This window comes from Cyanistes caeruleus, chromosome 3 (assembly GCF_971803275.1).
Source record: "Cyanistes caeruleus chromosome 3, bCyaCae1.hap1.1, whole genome shotgun sequence".
NCBI classification, from domain to species: Eukaryota; Metazoa; Chordata; class Aves; order Passeriformes; family Paridae; genus Cyanistes; species Cyanistes caeruleus.
In genome coordinates, this window is record NC_141703.1 from 114,876,530 (window position 1) to 114,901,261 (window position 24,732).

At 37.5% G+C, this 24,732-nt stretch overlaps 1 pseudogene across 1 annotated transcript in view; it reads right to left on the minus strand.

Annotated features, from left to right (window-relative positions):
- Positions 1-17,698, minus strand: part of LOC147654483 (receptor expression-enhancing protein 3-like) — an 87,458-nt pseudogene extending 69,760 nt beyond the window's left edge. The window contains exon 1 of the transcript XR_015285285.1: positions 17,591-17,698. The product of XR_015285285.1 is annotated as a receptor expression-enhancing protein 3-like (transcript). The remainder of the gene's footprint in view (positions 1-17,590) is intronic.
- Positions 17,699-24,732: the final 7,034 nt, after the last annotated feature.

Sequence of the window (24,732 nt, forward strand, 5' to 3'; positions counted from 1 at the left end):
ACATCTCACAAAATCTCCACCAATTTCCAAACATTTCAAGAAAAATCCCGCAAAATTCTTCAAGTCTCCTCCAAATACCACAAACATCCTACAAACATCTCACAAACATCCCACAAACATCCCATAAAATTCAATAGAAATCCCACAAAATTCAAGAGAAATCCCACCAAATTCTGTACAAGCCCCACACAATTCCCTAAATCTTCTCAGAACCCAACCACATTCCTGCAGCATCCCACAAAATCTCCAACAATTTCCACAAAATTCAAGAAAAATCCCTCCAAATTCACTGAATTTCCTCAATATCCCACCAAATTCCAGAACCATCTCACAAAATCTCAACAAATTTCCACAAAATCTAAGAAAATTCCCTCCAAATTCTTCAAGTCTCCTCCAAATCCCACAAAATTCAAGACAAATCCTCCAAATCCCACAAAAATCCCACCAAATTCCAGAACCATCTCACAAAATCTCAACAAATTGCCACTAAATTCAAGAAAACTCTCACAAAGTTCTTGAAAGCCCCTCAAAATTCCAGAAAAATGCCACAAAATTCCCTACATCTTCTCAAAACCCAACCACATTCCTGCAACATCCCACAAAATCTCCAACAATATCCAAAAAATTCAAGAAAAATCCCTCCAAATTCTTCAAGTCTCGTACAAATCCCAGAAAAATTCCAGAAACATCCCCCAAAATCTCCTCAATATCACCAAACATTCTGGAAAAGCCCCTCAAAATTACAGAAAAATGCCACAAAATTCCCTAAATCTGCTCAAAACATTACAAAATTCCACAAACATCTCACAAAATCTCCACCAATTTCCACAAAATTCAAGAAAAATCCCACAAAATTCCTCAAGTCTCCTCCAAATCCCACAAAATTCAAGAGAAATCCTCAAAATTCCACAAAAATCCAACAAAATTCCTTCCATCTTCTCAGAACCCAAACAAATTCCTGCAACATCTCACAAAATCTCCACCAATTTCCAAACAATTCAAGAAAAATCCTGCAAAATTCTTCAAGTCTCCTCCAAATACCACAAACATCCCACAAACATCCCACAAACATCCCACAAACATCCCACAAAATTCAAGAGAAATCCCATAAAATTCAAAAGAAATCGCACAAAATCCTGTACAAGCCCCACACAATTCCCTAAATCTTCTCAAAACCCAACCGCATCCCTGCAGCATCCCACAAAATCTCCAACAATTTCCACAAAATTCAAGAAAAATCTCTCAAAATTCACTGAATTTCCTCAATATCCCACCAAATTCCAGAACCATCTCACAAAATCTCAACAAATTTCCACTAAATTCAAGACAACGCTCACAAAGTTCTTGAAAGCCCCTCAAAATTCCAGAAAAATGCCACAAAATTTCCTACATCTTCTCAAAACATTACAAAATTCCACAGACATCTCACAAAATCTCCACCAATTTCCAGAAAATTCAAGAAAAATCCTGCAAAATTCTTCAAGTCTCCTCCAAATCCCACAAAATTCAAGAGAAATCCTCAAAATTCCACAAAAATCCAACAAAATTCCCTACATCTTCTCAAAATCCAAACAAATTCCTGCAACATCTCACAAAATCTCCACCAATTTCCACAACATTTAGGAAAAATCCCTCCAACTTCTTCAAGTCTCCTCCAAATCCCACAAAATTCAAGAGAAATCCTCAAAATTCCACAAAAATCCCACAAAATTCCTTCCATCTTCTCAGAACCCAAACAAACTCCTGCAACATCTCACAAAATCTCCACCAATTTCCAAACAATTCAAGAAAAATCCCGCAAAATTCTTCAAGTCTCCTCCAAATACCACAAACTTCCCACAAACATCCCACAAACATCCCACAAAATTCAAGAGAAATCCCACAAAATTCAAAAGAAATCGCACAAAATCCTGTACAAGCCCCACACAATTCCCTAAATCTTCTCAAAACCCAACCACATTCCTGCAACATCCCACAAAATCTCTGGAAATTTCCACAAAATTCAAGAAGACTCTCACAAAATACTTGAAAGCTGCTGAAAATTCCACGAAAATCCCACAAAAATCTCTAAATCTTCTCAAAACCCAACCACATTCCTGCAGCATCTCACAAAATCTCCACCAATATCCAAAAAATTCAAGAAAATTCCCTCCAAATTCTTCAAGTCTCCTCCAAATCCCACAAAATTCAAGACAAATCCTCCAAATCCCACAAAAATCCCACCAAATTCCAGAACCATCTCACAAAATCTCAACAAATTGCCACTGAATTCAAGAAAACTCTCACAAAGTTCTTGAAAGCCCCTCAAAATTCCAGAAAAATGCCACAAAATTCCAGAAACATCCCACAAAATCTCCTCAATATCACCAAACATTCTGGAAAAGCCCCTCAAAATTACAGAAAAATGCCACAAAATTCCCTAAATCTGCTCAAAACATTACAAAATTCCACAGACATCTCACAAAATCTCCACCAATTTCCACAAAATTCAAGAAAAATCCCGCAAAATTCTTCAAGTCTCCTCCAAATCCCACAAAATTCAAGAGAAATCCTCAAAATTCCACAAAAATCCAACAAAATTCCTTCCATCTTCTCAGAACCCAAACAAATTCCTGCAACATCTCACAAAATCTCCACCAATTTCCAAACAATTCAAGAAAAATCCTGCAAAATTCTTCAAGTCTCCTCCAAATACCACAAACATCCCACAAACATCCCACAAACATCCCACAAACATCCCACAAAATTCAAGAGAAATCCCATAAAATTCAAAAGAAATCGCACAAAATCCTGTACAAGCCCCACACAATTCCCTAAATCTTCTCAAAACCCAACCGCATTCCTGCAGCATCCCACAAAATCTCCAACAATTTCCACAAAATTCAAGAAAAATCTCTCAAAATTCACTGAATTTCCTCAATATCCCACCAAATTCCAGAACCATCTCACAAAATCTCAACAAATTTCCACTAAATTCAAGACAACGCTCACAAAGTTATTGAAAGCCCCTCAAAATTCCAGAAAAATGCCACAAAATTCCAGAAACATCCCACAAAATCTCCTCCATATCACCAAACATTCTGGAAAAGCCCCTCAAAATTACAGAAAAATGCCACAAAATTCCCTAAATCTGCTCCAAACATTACAAAATTCCACAGACATCTCACAAAATCTCCACCAATTTCCACAACATTTAGGAAAAATCCCTCCAACTTCTTCAAGTCTCCTCCAAATCCCACAAAATTCAAGAGAAATCCTCAAAATCCCACAAAAATCCCACCAAATTCCTGCAACATCTCACAAAATCTCCGGAAATTTCCACAAAATTCAAGAAGACTCTCACAAAATACTTGAAAGCTGCTGAAAATTCCATGAAAATCCCACAAAAATCCCTAAATCTTCTCAAAACCCAACCACATTCCTGCAGCATCTCACAAAATCTCCACCAATATCCAAAAAGTTCAAGACAATTCCCTCCAAATTCTTCAAGTCTCCTCCAAATCCCACAAAATTCAAGAGAAATCCTCAAAATCCCACAAAAATCCCACCAAATTCCAGAACCATCTCACAAAATCTCAACAAATTTCCAATAAATTCAAGAAAACGCTCACAAAGTTCTTGAAAGCCCCTCAAAATTCCAGAAAAATGCCACAAAATTCCCTACATCTTCTCAAAACCCAAACAAACTCCTGCAACATCTCACAAAATCTCCAACAATTTCCAAACAATTCAAGAAAAATCCCGCAAAATTCTTCAAGTCTCGTACAAATCCCAGAAAAATCCCACAAAATTCCAGAAACATCCCACAAAATCTCCTCCATATCACCAAACATTCTGGAAAAGCCCCTCAAAATTACAGAAAAATGCCACAAAATTCCCTAAATCTGCTCCAAACATTACAAAATTCCACAGACATCTCACAAAATCTCCACCAATTTCCACAACATTTAGGAAAAATCCCTCCAACTTCTTCAAGTCTCCTCCAAATCCCACAAAATTCAAGAGAAATCCTCAAAATCCCACAAAAATCCCACCAAATTCCTGCAACATCTCACAAAATCTCCGGAAATTTCCACAAAATTCAAGAAGACTCTCACAAAATACTTGAAAGCTGCTGAAAATTCCATGAAAATCCCACAAAAATCCCTAAATCTTCTCAAAACCCAACCACATTCCTGCAGCATCTCACAAAATCTCCACCAATATCCAAAAAGTTCAAGAAAATTCCCTCCAAATTCTTCAAGTCTCCTCCAAATCCCACAAAATTCAAGAGAAATCCTCAAAATCCCACAAAAATCCCACCAAATTCCAGAACCATCTCACAAAATCTCAACAAATTTCCAATAAATTCAAGAAAACGCTCACAAAGTTCTTGAAAGCCCCTCAAAATTCCAGAAAAATGCCACAAAATTCCCTACATCTTCTCAAAACCCAAACAAACTCCTGCAACATCTCACAAAATCTCCAACAATTTCCAAACAATTCAAGAAAAATCCCGCAAAATTCTTCAAGTCTCGTACAAATCCCAGAAAAATCCCACAAAATTCCAGAAACATCCCACCAAATCACCTCAATATCACCAAACATTCTGGAAAAGCCTCACAAAATTGCAGAAAAATGCCACAAAATTCCATAAATCTTCTCAAAACCCTACCAAATTCCTGCAACATCCCACAAAATCTCCAACAATTTCCAAAAAATTCAAGAAAAATCCCGCAAAATTCAAAAGAAATCGCACAAAATCCTGTACAAGCCCCACACAATTCCCTAAATCTTCTCAAAACCCAACCACATTCCTGCAACATCCCACAAAATCTCTGGAAATTTCCACAAAATTCAAGAAGACTCTCACAAAATACTTGAAAGCTGCTGAAAATTCCACGAAAATCCCACAAAAATCCCTAAATCTTCTCAAAACCCAACCACATTCCTGCAGCATCTCACAAAATCTCCACCAATATCCAAAAAATTCAAGAAAATTCCCTCCAAATTCTTCAAGTCTCCTCCAAATCCCACAAAATTCAAGACAAATCCTCCAAATCCCACAAAAATCCCACCAAATTCCAGAACCATCTCACAAAATCTCAACAAATTGCCACTGAATTCAAGAAAACTCTCACAAAGTTCTTGAAAGCCCCTCAAAATTCCAGAAAAATGCCACAAAATTCCCTACATCTTCTCAAAACCCAACCACATTCCTGCAACATCTCACAAAATCTCCACCAATTTCCACAAAATTCAAGAAAAATCCCGCAAAATTCTTCAAGTCTCCTCCAAATACCACAAACATCCTACAAACATCTCACAAACATCCCACAAACATCCCATAAAATTCAATAGAAATCCCACAAAATTCAAGAGAAATCCCACCAAATTCGGTACAAGCCCCACACAATTCCCTAAATCTTCTCAGAACCCAACCGCATTCCTGCAGCATCCCACAAAATCTCCAACAATTTCCACAAAATTCAAGAAAAATCCCTCCAAATTCACTGAATTTCCTCAATATCCCACCAAATTCCAGAACCATCTCACAAAATCTCAACAAATTTCCACAAAATCTAAGAAAATTCCCTCCAAATTCTTCAAGTCTCCTCCAAATCCCACAAAATTCAAGAGAAATCCTCAAAATTCCACAAAAATCCTACAAAATTCCTTCCATCTTCTCAAAACCCAAACAAACTCCTGCAACATCTCACAAAATCTCCACCAATTTCCACAACATTTAGGAAAAATCCCTCCAACTTCTTCAAGTCTCCTCCAAATCCCACAAAATTCAAGAGAATTCCTCAAAATCCCACAAAAATCCCACAAAATTCCTGCAACATCTCACAAAATCTCCGGAAATTTCCACAAAATTCAAGAAGACTCTCACAAAATACTTGAAAGCTGCTGAAAATTCCACGAAAATCCCACAAAAATCTCTAAATCTTCTCAAAACCCAACCGCATTCCTGCAGCATCTCACAAAATCTCCACCAATATCCAAAAAATTCAAGAAAATTCCCTCCAAATTCTTCAAGTTTCCTCCAAATCCCACAAAATTCAAGACAAATCCTCCAAATCCCACAAAAATCCCACCAAATTCCAGAACCATCTCACAAAATCTCAACAAATTGCCACTAAATTCAAGAAAACTCTCACAAAGTTCTTGAAAGCCCCTCAAAATTCCAGAAAAATGCCACAAAATTCCCTACATCTTCTCAAAACCCAACCACATTCCTGCAACATCTCACAAAATCTCCACCAATTTCCAAACAATTCAAGAAAAATCCTGCAAAATTCTTCAAGTCTCCTCCAAATACCACAAACATCCCACAAACATCCCACAAACATCCCACAAACATCCCACAAAATTCAAGAGAAATCCCATAAAATTCAAAAGAAATCGCACAAAATCCTGTACAAGCCCCACACAATTCCCTAAATCTTCTCAAAACCCAACCGCATTCCTGCAGCATCCCACAAAATCTCCAACAATTTCCACAAAATTCAAGAAAAATCTCTCAAAATTCACTGAATTTCCTCAATATCCCACCAAATTCCAGAACCATCTCACAAAATCTCAACAAATTTCCACTAAATTCAAGACAACGCTCACAAAGTTCTTGAAAGCCCCTCAAAATTCCAGAAAAATGCCACAAAATTCCCTACATCTTCTCAAAACATTACAAAATTCCACAGACATCTCACAAAATCTCCACACATTTCCACAAAATCTAAGAAAATTCCCGCAAAATTCTTCAAGTCTGCTCCAAATCCCACAAAATTCAAGAGAAATCCTGAAAATTCCACGAAAATCCAACAAAATTCCCTACATCTTCTCAAAACCCAAACAAACTCCTGCAACATCTCACAAAATCTCCAACAATTTCCAAACAATTCAAGAAAAATCCCGCAAAATTCTTCAAGTCTCGTACAAATCCCAGAAAAATCCCACAAAATTCCAGAAACATCCCACAAAATCTCCTCAATATCACCAAACATTCTGGAAAAGCCCCTCAAAATTACAGAAAAATGCCACAAAATTCCCTAAATCTGCTCAAAACATTACAAAATTCCACAGACATCTCACAAAATCTCCACCAATTTCCACAAAATTCAAGAAAAATCCCGCAAAATTCTTCAAGTCTCCTCCAAATCCCACAAAATTCAAGAGAAATCCTCAAAATTCCACAAAAATCCCATAAAATTCCTTCCATCTTCTCAGAACCCAAACAAATTCCTGCAACATCTCACAAAATCTCCACCAATTTCCAAACAATTCAAGAAAAATCCCGCAAAATTCTTCAAGTCTCCTCCAAATACCACAAACATCCCACAAACATCCCACAAACATCCCACAAACATCCCATAAAATTCAAGAGAAATCCCATAAAATTCAAAAGAAATCGCACAAAATCCTGTACAAGCCCCACACAATTCCCTAAATCGTCTCAAAACCCAACCGCATTCCTGCAGCATCCCACAAAATCTCCAACAATTTCCACAAAATTCAAGAAAAATCTCTCAAAATTCACTGAATTTCCTCAATATCCCACCAAATTCCAGAACCATCTCACAAAATCTCAACAAATTTCCACTAAATTCAAGAAAACACTCACAAAGTTCTTGAAAGCCCCTCAAAATTCCAGAAAAATGCCACAAAATTCCCTACATCTTCTCAAAACATTACAAAATTCTACAGACATCTCACAAAATCTCCACACATTTCCAAAAAATTCAAGAAAATTCCCGCAAAATTCTTCAAGTCTCCTCCAAATCCCACAAAATTCAAGACAAATCCTCCAAATCCCACAAAAATCCCACCAAATTCCAGAACCATCTCACAAAATCTCAACAAATTTCCACTAAATTCAAGAAAACGCTCACAAAGTTCTTGAAAGCCCCTCAAAATTCCAGAAAAATGCCACGAAATTCCCTACATCTTCTCAAAACCCAACCACATTCCTGCAACATCCCACAAAATCTCCAACAATTTCCACAAAATTCAAGAAAAATCCCGCAAAATTCTTCAAGTCTCGTACAAATCCCAGAAAAATCCCACAAAATTCCAGAAACATCCCACCAAATCACCTCAATATCACCAAACATTCTGGGAAAGCCTCACAAAATTGCAGAAAAATGCCACAAAATTCCATAAATCTTCTCAAAACCCTACCAAATTCCTGCAACATCCCACAAAATCTCCAACAATTTCCACAAAATTCAAGAAAAATCCCTCCAAATTCACTGAATTTCCTCAATATCCCACCAAATTCCAGAACCATCTCACAAAATCTCAACAAATTTCCACAAAATCTAAGAAAATTCCCTCCAAATTCTTCAAGTCTCCTCCAAATCCCACAAAATTCAAGAGAAATCCTCAAAATTCCACAAAAATCCTACAAAATTCCTTCCATCTTCTCAAAACCCAAACAAACTCCTGCAACATCTCACAAAATCTCCACCAATTTCCACAACATTTAGGAAAAATCCCTCCAACTTCTTCAAGTCTCCTCCAAATCCCACAAAATTCAAAAGAAATCCTCAAAATCCCACAAAAATCCCACCAAATTCCTGCAACATCTCACAAAATCTCCGGAAATTTCCACAAAATTCAAGAAGACTCTCACAAAATACTTGAAAGCTGCTGAAAATTCCACGAAAATCCCACAAAAATCTCTAAATCTTCTCAAAACCCAACCGCATTCCTGCAGCATCTCACAAAATCTCCACCAATATCCAAAAAATTCAAGAAAATTCCCTCCAAATTCTTCAAGTTTCCTCCAAATCCCACAAAATTCCAGACAAATCCTCCAAATCCCACAAAAATCCCACCAAATTCCAGAACCATCTCACAAAATCTCAACAAATTGCCACTAAATTCAAGAAAACTCTCACAAAGTTCTTGAAAGCCCCTCAAAATTCCAGAAAAATGCCACAAAATTCCCTACATCTTCTCAAAACCCAAACAAACTCCTGCAACATCTCACAAAATCTCCACCAATAGCCACAAAATTCAAGAAAAATCCCGCAAAATTCTTCAAGTCTCGTACAAATCCCAGAAAAATCCCACAAAATTCCAGAAACATCCCGCAAAATATCCTCAATATCACCAAACATTCTGGAAAAGCCCCTCAAAATTACAGAAAAATGCCACAAAATTCCCTAAATCTGCTCAAAACATTACAAAATTCTACAGACATCTCACAAAATCTCCACCAATTTCCATAAAATTCAAGAAAAATCCCGCAAAATTCTTCAAGTCTCCTCCAAATCCCACAAAATTCAAGAGAAATCCTCAAAATTCCACAAAAATCCAACAAAATTCCTTCCATCTTCTCAGAACCCAAACAAATTCCTGCAACATCTCACAAAATCTCCACCAATTTCCAAACAATTCAAGAAAAATCCTGCAAAATTCTTCAAGTCTCCTCCAAATACCACAAACATCCCACAAACATCCCACAAACATCCCACAAGCATCCCACAAAATTCAAGAGAAATCCCATAAAATTCAAAAGAAATCGCACAAAATACTGTACAAGCCCCACACAATTCCCTAAATCTTCTCAAAACCCAACCGCATTCCTGCAGCATCCCACAAAATCTCCAACAATTTCCACAAAATTCAAGAAAAATCTCTCAAAATTCACTGAATTTCCTCAATATCCCACCAAATTCCAGAACCATCTCACAAAATCTCAACAAATTTCCACTAAATTCAAGACAACGCTCACAAAGTTCTTGAAAGCCCCTCAAAATTCCAGAAAAATGCCACAAAATTCCCTACATCTTCTCAAAACATTACAAAATTCCACAGACATCTCACAAAATCTCCACACATTTCCACAAAATCTAAGAAAATTCCCTCCAAATTCTTCAAGTCTCCTCCAAATCCCACAAAATTCAAGAGAAATCCTCAAAATTCCACAAAAATCCTACAAAATTCCTTCCATCTTCTCAAAACCAAAACAAACTCCTGCAACATCTCACAAAATCTCCACCAATTTCCACAACATTTAGGAAAAATCCCTCCAACTTCTTCAAGTCTCCTCCAAATCCCACAAAATTCAAAAGAAATCCTCAAAATCCCACAAAAATCCCACCAAATTCCTGCAACATCTCACAAAATCTCCGGAAATTTCCACAAAATTCAAGAAGACTCTCACAAAATACTTGAAAGCTGCTGAAAATTCCACGAAAATCCCACAAAAATCTCTAAATCTTCTCAAAACCCAACCGCATTCCTGCAGCATCTCACAAAATCTCCACCAATATCCAAAAAATTCAAGAAAATTCCCTCCAAATTCTTCAAGTTTCCTCCAAATCCCACAAAATTCAAGACAAATCCTCCAAATCCCACAAAAATCCCACCAAATTCCAGAACCATCTCACAAAATCTCAACAAATTGCCACTAAATTCAAGAAAACTCTCACAAAGTTCTTGAAAGCCCCTCAAAATTCCAGAAAAATGCCACAAAATTCCCTACATCTTCTCAAAACCCAAACAAACTCCTGCAACATCTCACAAAATCTCCAACAATTTCCAAACAATTCAAGAAAAATCCCGCAAAATTCTTCAAGTCTCGTACAAATCCCAGAAAAATCCCACAAAATTCCAGAAACATCCCACAAAATCTCCTCAATATCACCAAACATTCTGGAAAAGCCCCTCAAAATTACAGAAAAATGCCACAAAATTCCCTAAATCTGCTCAAAACATTACAAAATTCCACAGACATCTCACAAAATCTCCACCAATTTCCACAAAATTCAAGAAAAATCCCGCAAAATTCTTCAAGTCTCCTCCAAATCCCACAAAATTCAAGAGAAATCCTCAAAATTCCACAAAAATCCCATAAAATTCCTTCCATCTTCTCAGAACCCAAACAAATTCCTGCAACATCTCACAAAATCTCCACCAATTTCCAAACAATTCAAGAAAAATCCCGCAAAATTCTTCAAGTCTCCTCCAAATACCACAAACATCCCACAAACATCCCACAAACATCCCACAAACATCCCATAAAATTCAAGAGAAATCCCATAAAATTCAAAAGAAATCGCACAAAATCCTGTACAAGCCCCACACAATTCCCTAAATCGTCTCAAAACCCAACCGCATTCCTGCAGCATCCCACAAAATCTCCAACAATTTCCACAAAATTCAAGAAAAATCTCTCAAAATTCACTGAATTTCCTCAATATCCCACCAAATTCCAGAACCATCTCACAAAATCTCAACAAATTTCCACTAAATTCAAGAAAACACTCACAAAGTTCTTGAAAGCCCCTCAAAATTCCAGAAAAATGCCACAAAATTCCCTACATCTTCTCAAAACATTACAAAATTCTACAGACATCTCACAAAATCTCCACACATTTCCAAAAAATTCAAGAAAATTCCCGCAAAATTCTTCAAGTCTCCTCCAAATCCCACAAAATTCAAGACAAATCCTCCAAATCCCACAAAAATCCCACCAAATTCCAGAACCATCTCACAAAATCTCAACAAATTTCCACTAAATTCAAGAAAACGCTCACAAAGTTCTTGAAAGCCCCTCAAAATTCCAGAAAAATGCCACGAAATTCCCTACATCTTCTCAAAACCCAACCACATTCCTGCAACATCCCACAAAATCTCCAACAATTTCCACAAAATTCAAGAAAAATCCCGCAAAATTCTTCAAGTCTCGTACAAATCCCAGAAAAATCCCACAAAATTCCAGAAACATCCCACCAAATCACCTCAATATCACCAAACATTCTGGGAAAGCCTCACAAAATTGCAGAAAAATGCCACAAAATTCCATAAATCTTCTCAAAACCCTACCAAATTCCTGCAACATCCCACAAAATCTCCAACAATTTCCACAAAATTCAAGAAAAATCCCTCCAAATTCACTGAATTTCCTCAATATCCCACCAAATTCCAGAACCATCTCACAAAATCTCAACAAATTTCCACAAAATCTAAGAAAATTCCCTCCAAATTCTTCAAGTCTCCTCCAAATCCCACAAAATTCAAGAGAAATCCTCAAAATTCCACAAAAATCCTACAAAATTCCTTCCATCTTCTCAAAACCCAAACAAACTCCTGCAACATCTCACAAAATCTCCACCAATTTCCACAACATTTAGGAAAAATCCCTCCAACTTCTTCAAGTCTCCTCCAAATCCCACAAAATTCAAAAGAAATCCTCAAAATCCCACAAAAATCCCACCAAATTCCTGCAACATCTCACAAAATCTCCGGAAATTTCCACAAAATTCAAGAAGACTCTCACAAAATACTTGAAAGCTGCTGAAAATTCCACGAAAATCCCACAAAAATCTCTAAATCTTCTCAAAACCCAACCGCATTCCTGCAGCATCTCACAAAATCTCCACCAATATCCAAAAAATTCAAGAAAATTCCCTCCAAATTCTTCAAGTTTCCTCCAAATCCCACAAAATTCCAGACAAATCCTCCAAATCCCACAAAAATCCCACCAAATTCCAGAACCATCTCACAAAATCTCAACAAATTGCCACTAAATTCAAGAAAACTCTCACAAAGTTCTTGAAAGCCCCTCAAAATTCCAGAAAAATGCCACAAAATTCCCTACATCTTCTCAAAACCCAAACAAACTCCTGCAACATCTCACAAAATCTCCACCAATAGCCACAAAATTCAAGAAAAATCCCGCAAAATTCTTCAAGTCTCGTACAAATCCCAGAAAAATCCCACAAAATTCCAGAAACATCCCGCAAAATATCCTCAATATCACCAAACATTCTGGAAAAGCCCCTCAAAATTACAGAAAAATGCCACAAAATTCCCTAAATCTGCTCAAAACATTACAAAATTCTACAGACATCTCACAAAATCTCCACCAATTTCCATAAAATTCAAGAAAAATCCCGCAAAATTCTTCAAGTCTCCTCCAAATCCCACAAAATTCAAGAGAAATCCTCAAAATTCCACAAAAATCCAACAAAATTCCTTCCATCTTCTCAGAACCCAAACAAATTCCTGCAACATCTCACAAAATCTCCACCAATTTCCAAACAATTCAAGAAAAATCCTGCAAAATTCTTCAAGTCTCCTCCAAATACCACAAACATCCCACAAACATCCCACAAACATCCCACAAGCATCCCACAAAATTCAAGAGAAATCCCATAAAATTCAAAAGAAATCGCACAAAATACTGTACAAGCCCCACACAATTCCCTAAATCTTCTCAAAACCCAACCGCATTCCTGCAGCATCCCACAAAATCTCCAACAATTTCCACAAAATTCAAGAAAAATCTCTCAAAATTCACTGAATTTCCTCAATATCCCACCAAATTCCAGAACCATCTCACAAAATCTCAACAAATTTCCACTAAATTCAAGACAACGCTCACAAAGTTCTTGAAAGCCCCTCAAAATTCCAGAAAAATGCCACAAAATTCCCTACATCTTCTCAAAACATTACAAAATTCCACAGACATCTCACAAAATCTCCACACATTTCCACAAAATCTAAGAAAATTCCCTCCAAATTCTTCAAGTCTCCTCCAAATCCCACAAAATTCAAGAGAAATCCTCAAAATTCCACAAAAATCCTACAAAATTCCTTCCATCTTCTCAAAACCAAAACAAACTCCTGCAACATCTCACAAAATCTCCACCAATTTCCACAACATTTAGGAAAAATCCCTCCAACTTCTTCAAGTCTCCTCCAAATCCCACAAAATTCAAAAGAAATCCTCAAAATCCCACAAAAATCCCACCAAATTCCTGCAACATCTCACAAAATCTCCGGAAATTTCCACAAAATTCAAGAAGACTCTCACAAAATACTTGAAAGCTGCTGAAAATTCCACGAAAATCCCACAAAAATCTCTAAATCTTCTCAAAACCCAACCGCATTCCTGCAGCATCTCACAAAATCTCCACCAATATCCAAAAAATTCAAGAAAATTCCCTCCAAATTCTTCAAGTTTCCTCCAAATCCCACAAAATTCAAGACAAATCCTCCAAATCCCACAAAAATCCCACCAAATTCCAGAACCATCTCACAAAATCTCAACAAATTGCCACTAAATTCAAGAAAACTCTCACAAAGTTCTTGAAAGCCCCTCAAAATTCCAGAAAAATGCCACAAAATTCCCTACATCTTCTCAAAACCCAAACAAACTCCTGCAACATCTCACAAAATCTCCAACAATTTCCAAACAATTCAAGAAAAATCCCGCAAAATTCTTCAAGTCTCGCACAAATCCCAGAAAAATCCCACAAAATTCCAGAAATATCCCACCAAATCACCTCAATATCACCAAACATTCTGGAAAAGCCTCACAAAATTGCAGAAAAATGCCACAAAATTCCCTAAACCTTCTCAAAACCCTACCAAATTCCTGCAACATCCCACAAAATCTCCAACAATTTCCACAAAATTCAAGAAAAATCCCTCCAAATTCACTGAATTTCCTCAATATCCCACCAAATTCCAGAACCATCTCACAAAATCTCAACAAATTTCCACAAAATCTTAGAAAATTCCCGCAAAATTCTTCAAGTCTCCTCCAAATCCCACAAAATTCAAGAGAAATCCTCAAAATTCCACAAAAATCCAACAAAATTCCTTCCATCTTCTCAAAACCCAACCAAATTCCTGCAACATCTCACAAAATCTCCACCAATTTCCAAACATTTCAAGAAAAATCCCGCAAAATTCTTCAAGTCTCCTCCAAATACCACAAACATCCTACAAACATCTCACAAACATCCCACAAACATCCCATAAAATTCAATAGAAATCCCACAAAATTCAAGAGAAATCCCACCAAATTCTGTACAAGCCCCACACAATTCCCTAAATCTTCTCAGAACCCAACCACATTCCTGCAACATCCCACAAAATCTCCAACAATTTCCACAAAATTCAAGAAAAATCCCTCCAAATTCACTGAATTTCCTCAATATCCCACCAAATTCCAGAACCATCTCACAAAATCTCAACAAATTTCCACAAAATCTAAGAAAATTCCCTCCAAATTCTTCAAGTCTCCTCCAAATCCCACAAAATTCAAGAGAAATCCTCAAAATTCCACAAAAATCCAACAAAATTCCTTCCATCTTCTCAAAACCCAAACAAACTCCTGCAACATCTCACAAAATCTCCACCAATTTCCACAACATTTAGGAAAAATCCCTCCAACTTCTTCAAGTCTCCTCCAAATCCCACAAAATTCAAGAGAAATCCTCAAAATCCCACAAAAATCCCACCAAATTCCTGCAACATCTCACAAAATCTCCGGAAATTTCCACAAAATTCAAGAAGACTCTCACAAAATACTTGAAAGCTGCTGAAAATTCCACGAGTATCCCACAAAAATTCCTAAATCTTCTCAAAACCCAACCGCATTCCTGCAGCATCTCACAAAATCTCCACCAATATCCAAAAAATTCAGGAAAATTCCCTCCAAATTCTTCAAGTTTCCTCCAAATCCCACAAAATTCAAGAGAAATCCTCAAAATCCCACAAAAAACCCACCAAATTCCAGAACCATCTCACAAAATCTCAACAAATTTCCACTAAATTCAAGAAAACGCTCACAAAGTTCTTGAAAGCCCCTCAAAATTCCAGAAAAATGCCACAAAATTCCCTACATCTTCTCAAAACCCAACCACATTCCTGCAGCATCTCACAAAATCTCCACCAATATCCAAAAAATTCAAGAAAAATACCTCCAAATTCTTCAAGTCTCGTACAAATCCCAGAAAAATCCCACAAAATTCCAGAAACAACCCACAAAATCTACTCAATATCACCAAACATTCTGGAAAAGCCCCCAAAATTCCAGAAAAATGCCACAAAATTCCCTAAATCTGCTCAAAATATTACAAAATTCCACAGACATCTCACAAAATCTCCACCAATTTCCACAAAATTCAAGAAAAATCCCTCCAAATTCTTCAAGTCTCGTACAAATCCCATAAAAATCCCACAAAATTCCAGATACATCCCACCAAATCACCTCAATATCACCAAACATTCTGGAAATGCCTCACAAAATTGCAGAAAAATGCCACAAAATTCCATAAATCTTCTCAAAACCCTACCAAATTCCTGCAACATCCCACAAAATCTCCAACAATTTCCCCAAAATTCAAGAAAAATCCCTCAAAATTCACTGAATTTCCTCAATATCCCACCAAATTCCAGAACCATCTCACAAAATCTCAACAAATTTCCACAAAATCTAAGAAAATTCCCTCCAAATTCTTCAAGTCTCCTCCAAATCCCACAAAATTCAAGAGAAATCCTCAAAATTCCACAAAAATCCAACAAAATTCCTTCCATCTTCTCAGAACCCAAACAAATTCCTGCAACATCTCACAAAATCTCCACCAATTTCCAAACATTTCAAGAAAAATCCCGCAAAATTCTTCAAGTCTCCTCCAAGTACCACAAACATCTCACAAACATCCCAAAAACATCCCATAAAATTCAATAGAAATCCCACAAAATTCAAGAGAAATCCCACCAAATTCTGTACAAGCCTAACACAATTCCCTAAATCTTCTCAGAACCCAACCACATTCCTGCAACATCCCACAAAATCTCCAACAATTTCCACAAAATTCAAGAAAAATCTCTCAGAATTCACTGAATTTCCTCAATATCCCACCAAATTCCAGAACCATCTCACAAAATCTCAACAAATTTCCAAAAAATTCAAAAAAACTCTCACAAAGTTCTTGAAAGCCCCTCAAAATTCCAGAAAAATGCCACAAAATTCCCTACATCTTCTCAAAACATTACAAAATTCTACAGACATCTCACAAAATCTCCACACATTTCCACAAAATCTAAAAAAATTCCCGCAAAATTCTTCAAGTCTCCTCCAAATCCCACAAAATTCGAGAGAAATCCTCAAAATTCCACAAAAATCCCACAAAATTCCCTACATCTTCTCAAAACCCAACCACATTCCTGCAACATCCCACAAAATCTCTGGAAATTTCCACAAAATTCAAGAAGACTCTCACAAAATACTTGAAAGCTGCTGAAAATTCCACGAAAATCCCACAAAAATCCCTAAATCTTCTCAAAACCCAACCACATTCCTGCAGCATCTCACAAAATCTCCACCAATATCCAAAAAATTCAAGAAAATTCCCTCCAAATTCTTCAAGTCTCCTCCAAATCCCACAAAATTCAAGAGAAATCCTCAAAATCCCACAAAAATCCCACCAAATTCCAGAACCATCTCTCAAAATCTCACACTGCAATTGGCCATTTTCAACGGTGACACTCGGGGTGACCCGTAGGTCCCAAATACCCCCCAGGCCCCCCCTCAGGACCCCCAAACCCCTCCAAACCCGTCCAAATCCCCCCCAGGACCCCCAAATCCCCCTCAAAGCCCCCCAAATCCCCCCCAGGACTCCTCAAATCCCCCCATATCCCCCCAAAATCCCCTCAAACCCCCCCAATCCTCCCTCAAACCCCTCAAACCCCCTCCAGGACCCCTCCCGGTCCCCCAAATCCCCCCCAAATCCCCCCACACCCCCCAGGACCCCCTCAAATCCCCCCAAATCCCCCCAGGACCCCCCAGACCCCCCCTGACCCCCCGTTTTCCCCGCAGCCCTTCCAGTCGGGCCGGGCCCGGGACGAGGCCCCCGAGCGGGCGAGGCCGAAGGAGCCACCCCCACCCTCCTCTCCCTCGTGGACTGGGCCTGGGGGGGGAGGGGGGGTTCCGGCCTGCGGGGGGCCCTGAGGCTGCCCTCCTTCAAGGTGGGGGTCCGGGGGGGGTCCTGGGGGGATTTGGGAGTTCCTGGGGGAATTTGGGGGGTCCTGGAGGGGTCCTAGGGGAGATTTAGGGGGTTTAGGAGGGATTTCGGGGGATTTTGGGATGATTTTTGTGAATTATGGTGGATTTTGGTGGATTTAGGGATGATTTTGATGGATTTTGGGGAGATTTTGGTGGATTTTGATGGAGTCTGGGACGATTTTTGGGGGGTTTGGTGGATATTGGGGCATTTTGGGGTTATTTTGATGGATTTTGGGGCATTTTGGGGTGATCTTTGTGGATTTTGTTGGATTTCGGAATGATTTTGGTGGATTTTGGGATGATTTTGGTGGATTTTGGGGCGATTTTTATGGATTTTGGGGTGAGTTTGGTATGTTTTTGGGTGGATTTTGGTGGATTTTGGGATGATTTTGGTGGATTTCGGAATGATTTTGGTGGATTTTGGGATGATTTTGGTGGATTTTGGGATGATTTTGGTGGATTTTGGGGCGATTTCTTTTGAATTTTGTGGGATTTCTCTTGAATTTCGTGGGATGTTTGTGGGATGTTTGTGGCATGTTTGTGGCATGTTTGTGGGATTTGGAGGAGACTTGAAGAATTTTGCCAGATTTTTCTTGAATTTTTTGGAAATTGGTGGAGATTTTGTGAGATGTTGCAGGAATTTGGTTGGGTTTTGAGAAGATTTAGGGAAGTTTGTGGCATTTTTCTGCAATTTTGAAGGGCTTTCAAGAATTTTGCGAGTGTTTTCTTGAATTTAGTGGAAATTTGTTGAGATTTTGTGAGATGGTTCTGGAATTTGGTGGGATTTTTGTGGGATTTGGAGGATTTGTCTTGAATTTTGTGGGATTTGGAAGAGACTTGAAGAATTTGGAGGGAATTTTCTTGAATTTTTTGGATATTGGTGGAGATTTTGTGAGATGCTGCAGGAATGTGGTTGGGTTTTGAGAAGATTTAGGAATTTTTGTGGGATTTTCGTGGAATTTTCAGCAGCTTTCAAGTATTTTGTGAGAGTCTTCTTGAATTTTGTGGAAATTTCCAGAGATTTTGTGAGATGTTGCAGGAATTTTGTGGGATTTTTGTGGAATTTTGAGGAATTCTCTTGAATTTTGTGGGATTTGGAGGAGACTTGAAGAAGTTGGAGGGATTTTTCTCGAATTGTTTGGAAATTGGTGGAGATTTTGTGAGATGTTGCAGGAGTTTGTTTGGGTTCTGAGAAGATGGAAGGAATTTTGTGGGATTTTTGTGGAATTTTGAGGATTTCTCTTGAATTTTGTGGGATTTGGTGGAGACTTGAAGAATTTTGCGGGATTTTTCTTGAATTTTTTGGAAATTGGTGGAGATTTTGTGAGATGTCTGTGGAATTTTGTAATGTTTTGAGAAGATTTAGGGAATTTTGTGGCATTTTTCTGTAATTTTGAGGGGCTTTTCCAGAATGTTTGGTGATATTGAGGAGATTTTGTGGGATGTTTCTGGAATTTTGTGGGATTTTTCTGGGATTTGTACGAGACTTGAAGAATTTGGAGGGATTTTTCTTGAATTTTTTGGATATTGGTGGAGATTTTGTGAGATGTTGCAGGAATGTGGTTGGGTTTTGAGAAGATGTAGGGAATTTTGTGGCATTTTTCTGGAATTTTGAGGGGCTTTCAAGTATTTTGAGAGAGTCTTCTTGAATTTTGTGGAAATTTCCAGAGATTTTGTGGGATGTTGCAGGAATGTGGTTGGGTTTTTAGAAGATGTAGGGAATTTTGTGGCATTTTTCTGGAATTTTGAGGGGCTTTCAAGAACTTTGTGAGAGTTTTCTTGAATTTAGTGGCAATTTGTTGAGATTTTGTGAGATGGTTCTGGAATTTGGTGGGATTTTTGTGGGATTTGGAGGAGACGAATAATTTTTAGGTATTTTCCCTACATGTTGTGGAAATTGGTGGAGATTTTGTGAGATGTTGCAGGAATTTGGTTGGGTTTTGAGAAGATTTATGGAATTTTGTGGGATTTTTGTGGAATTTTGTGGGATTTTTCTTGAATTTTGTGGGATTTGGAGGAGACTTGAAGAAGTTGGAGGGAATTTTTTTCAGATTTTGTGGAAACTTGTGGAGGTTTTGTGTGATTTTTGTGGAATTTTGTGGGATATTGAGGCGATTTAGGGATCTTGAGGGATTTTTCATGTATTTTGTGGGAATTAGTGGAGATTTGGTGGGATTTTTTTCTAGAATTTGGTCGTGTTTTGAGAAGATTTCGGGAATGTTGTGGGATTTTTCCTGGAATTTTGTTGGATTTTGAGGAGATTTTGTGGGATGTTTGTGGAATTTTGAGGGTCTTTTCTGGAATTTTGTGAGATTCTGCAGAGAATTGAGGAATTGTCTGTGATTTTTCATGTATTTTGTAAGAATTTGTGGAGATTTGGTGGGATTTTTGTGGAATTTGGTAGAGTTTTGGAATGATTTAGGTCATTTTGTGGGATTTTTGTGGAATTTGGTGGGCCTTTTCAAGGACTTTGTGTGGTTTTGAGGAGAGTTGAAGTATTTTGAGGAATTTTTCTTAGATTTTGTGGAAACTTGTGGAGGTTTTGTGTGATTTTTGTGGAATTTTGTGGGATATTGAGGCGATTTAGGGATCTTGAGGGATTTTTCATGTATTTTGTGGGAATTTGTGGAGATTTGGTGGGCTATTTTTCTAGAATTTGGTCGTGTTTTAGAAGAATTAGGGAATTTTGTGGGATTTTTCTTGGATTTTGTGGACATTTGTGGACATTTTGTGGGATGTTGGTGGAACTTTGAGGGTCTTTTCTGGAATTTTGTGAGATTCTGCAGAGAATTGAGGAATTATCTGTGATTTTTCATGTATTTTGTAAGAATTTGTGGAGATTTGGTGGGATTTTTGTTGAAATTTGTAGAGTTTTGAGAAGATGTAGGGAATTTGGTCAAGATTTTTCTGGAATTTGGTGGGCCTTTTCAAGGACTTTGTGTGGTTTTGAGGAGAGTTGAAGTATTTTGAGGAATTTTTCTTAGATTTTGTGGAAACTTGTGGAGGTTTTGTGTGATTTTTGTGGAATTTTGTGGGATAGAGAGGCGATTTAGGGATCTTGAGGGATTTTTCATGTATTTTGTGGGAATTTGTGGAGATTTGGTGGGATATTTTTCTAGAATTTGGTCGTGTTTTAGAAGAATTAGGGAATTTTGTGGGATTTTTCTTGGATTTTGTGGACATTTGTGGACATTTTGTGGGATGTTGGTGGAACTTTGAGGGTCTTTTCTGGAATTTTGTGAGATTCGGCAGAGAATTGAGGAATTATCTGTGATTTTTCATGTATTTTGTAAGAATTTGTGGAGATTTGGTGGGATTTTTGTTGAAATTTGTAGAGTTTTGAGAAGATGTAGGGAATTTGGTGGGATTTTTGTGGAATTTGGTGGGCCTTTTCAAGGACTTTGTGTGGTTTTGAGGAGAGTTGAAGTATTTTGAGGAATTTTTCTTAGATTTTGTGGAAACTTGTGGAGGTTTTGTGTGATTTTTGTGGAATTTTGTGGGATATTGAGGCGATTTAGGGATCTTGAGGGATTTTTCATGTATTTTGTGGGAATTTGTGGAGATTTGGTGGGATATTTTTCTAGAATTTGGTCGTGTTTTAGAAGAATTAGGGAATTTTGTGGGATTTTTCTTGGATTTTGTGGACATTTGTGGACATTTTGTGGGATGTTGGTGGAACTTTGAGGGTCTTTTCTGGAATTTTGTGAGATTATGCAGAGAATTGAGGAATTATCTGTGATTTTTCATGTATTTTGTAAGAATTTGTGGAGATTTGGTGGGATTTTTGTTGAAATTTGTAGAGTTGGAATGATTTAGGTCATTTTGTGGGATATTTCTGGAATTTGGTAGGGCTTTTCAGGAATTTTGTAGTATTTTGAAAAGATTTAGGGAATTTTGTGGTGTTTTTCTTGAATTTTGTGGGAAACTGTGCTGATTTTATGGGGCGTTTCTGGAATTTGGTCGAGTTTTCAGAAGATTTAGGGATTTTTGTGGGATTTTTGTGGGATGTTCTGGGAATCGGTGGAGATTTTGTGGGACATTCCTGTGAATTGGTAGGGTTTTGAAATGATTTAGGGAATTTTGTGGGACTTGTCTGGAATTTTGTGGGGGTTTTTCTGGAATTGTGTGGGATTCTGAGGAGACTTGAAGAATGTTGAGGAATTTGTTTTAGATTTTGTGGGAATTTGTGTAGATTCTGTGGGATTTTTGTGGAATTTGGTGGGCCTTTTCAAGGACTTTGTGTGGTTTTGAGGAGAGTTGAAGTATTTTGAGGAATTTTTCTTAGATTTTGTGGAAACTTGTGGAGGTTTTGTGTGATTTTTGTGGAATTTTGTGGGATATTGAGGCGATTTAGGGATCTTGAGGGATTTTTCATGTATTTTGTGGGAATTTGTGGAGATTTGGTGGGATTTTTTTTTAGAATTTGGTCGTGTTTTGAGAAGATTTCGGGAATGTTGTGGGATTTTTCCTGGAATTTTGTTGGATTTTGAGGAGATTTTGCGGGATATTTGTGGAATTTTGCGGGTCTTTTCTGGAATTTTGTGAGATTCTGCAGAGAATTGAGGAATTATCTGTGATTTTTCATGTATTTTGTAAGAATTTGTGGAGATTTGGTGGGATTTTTGTGGAATTTGGTAGAGTTTTGGAATGATTTAGGTCATTTTGTGGGATATTTCTGGAATTTGGTAGGGCTTTTCAGGAATTTTGTAGTATTTTGAAAAGATTTAGGGAGTTTTGTGTTGTTTTTCTTGAATTTTGTGGGAAACTGTGGTGATTTTATGGGGCGTTTCTGGAATTTGGTCAAGATTTCAGAAGATTTATGGATTTTTTGGGATTTTTGTGGGATGTTCTGGGAATCGGTGGAGATTTTGTGGGACATTCCTGTGAATTGGTAGGGTTTTGAAATGATTTAGGGAATTTTGTGGGACTTGTCTGGAATTTTGTGGGGATTTTTCTGGAATTGTGTGGGATTCTGAGGAGACTTGAAGAATTTTGAGGAATTTGTTTTAGATTTTGTGGGAATTTGTGGAGATTCTGTGGGATTTTTCTGGAATTTGGTGGGCCTTTTCAAGGACTTTGTGTGGTTTTGAGGAGAGTTGAAGTATTTTGAGGAATTTTTCTTAGATTTTGTGGAAACTTGTGGAGGTTTTGTGTGATTTTTGTGGAATTTTGTGGGATATTGAGGCGATTTAGGGATCTTGAGGGATTTTTCATGTATTTTGTGGGAATTTGTGGAGATTTGGTGGGATATTTTTCTAGAATTTGGTCGTGTTTTAGAAGAATTAGGGAATTTTGTGGGATTTTTCTTGGATTTTGTGGACATTTGTGGACATTTTGTGGGATGTTGGTGGAACTTTGAGGGTCTTTTCTGGAATTTTGTGAGATTCTGCAGAGAATTGAGGAATTATCTGTGATTTTTCATGTATTTTGTAAGAATTTGTGGAGATTTGGTGGGATTTTTGTGGAATTTGGTAGAGTTTTGGAATGATTTAGGTCATTTTGTGGGACATTTCTGGAATTTGGTGGGGCTTTTCAAGAATTTTGTAGTATTTTGAAAAGATTTAGGGAATTTTGTGTTGTTTTTCTTGAAGATTGTGAGAAACTGTGGTGATTTTATGGGGCGTTTCTGGAATTTGGTCAAGTTTTCAGAAGATTTAGGGATTTTTGTGGGATTTTTGTGGGATGTTCTGGGAATCGGTGGAGATTTTGTGGGACATTCCTGTGAATTGGTAGGGTTTTGAAATGATTTAGGGAATTTTGTGGGACTTGTCTGTAATTTTGTGGGGGATTTCTGGAATTGTGTGGGATTCTGAGGAGACTTGAAGAATGTTGAGGAATTTGTTTTAGATTTTGTGGGAATTTGTGTAGATTCTGTGGGATTTTTGTGGAATTTGGTGGGCCTTTTCAAGGACTTTGTGTGGTTTTGAGGAGAGTTGAAGTATTTTGAGGAATTTTTCTTAGATTTTGTGGAAACTTGTGGAGGTTTTGTGTGATTTTTGTGGAATTTTGTGGGATATTGAGGCGATTTAGGGATCTTGAGGGATTTTTCATGTATTTTGTGGGAATTTGTGGAGATTTGGTGGGATATTTTTCTAGAATTTGGTCGTGTTTTAGAAGAATTAGGGAATTTTGTGGGATTTTTCTTGGATTTTGTGGACATTTGTGGACATTTTGTGGGATGTTGGTGGAACTTTGAGGGTCTTTTCTGGAATTTTGTGAGATTCGGCAGAGAATTGAAGAATTATCTGTGATTTTTCATGTATTTTGTAAGAATTTGTGGAGATTTGGTGGGATTTTTGTTGAAATTTGTAGAGTTTTGAGAAGATGTAGGGAATTTGGTGGGATTTTTGTGGAATTTGGTGGGCCTTTTCAAGGACTTTGTGTGGTTTTGAGGAGAGTTGAAGTATTTTGAGGAATTTTTCTTAGATTTTGTGGAAACTTGTGGAGGTTTTGTGTGATTTTTGTGGAATTTTGTGGGATATTGAGGCGATTTAGGGATCTTGAGGGATTTTTCATGTATTTTGTGGGAATTTGTGGAGATTTGGTGGGATATTTTTCTAGAATTTGGTCGTGTTTTAGAAGAATTAGGGAATTTTGTGGGATTTTTCTTGGATTTTGTGGACATTTGTGGACATTTTGTGGGATGTTGGTGGAACTTTGAGGGTCTTTTCTGGAATTTTGTGAGATTCGGCAGAGAATTGAGGAATTATCTGTGATTTTTCATGTATTTTGTAAGAATTTGTGGAGATTTGGTGGGATTTTTGTGGAATTTGGTAGAGTTTTGGAATGATTTAGGTCATTTTGTGGGATATTTCTGGAATTTGGTAGGGCTTTTCAGGAATTTTGTAGTATTTTGAAAAGATTTAGGGAGTTTTGTGTGGTTTTTCTTGAATTTTGTGGGAAACTGTGGTGATTTTATGGGGCGTTTCTGGAATTTG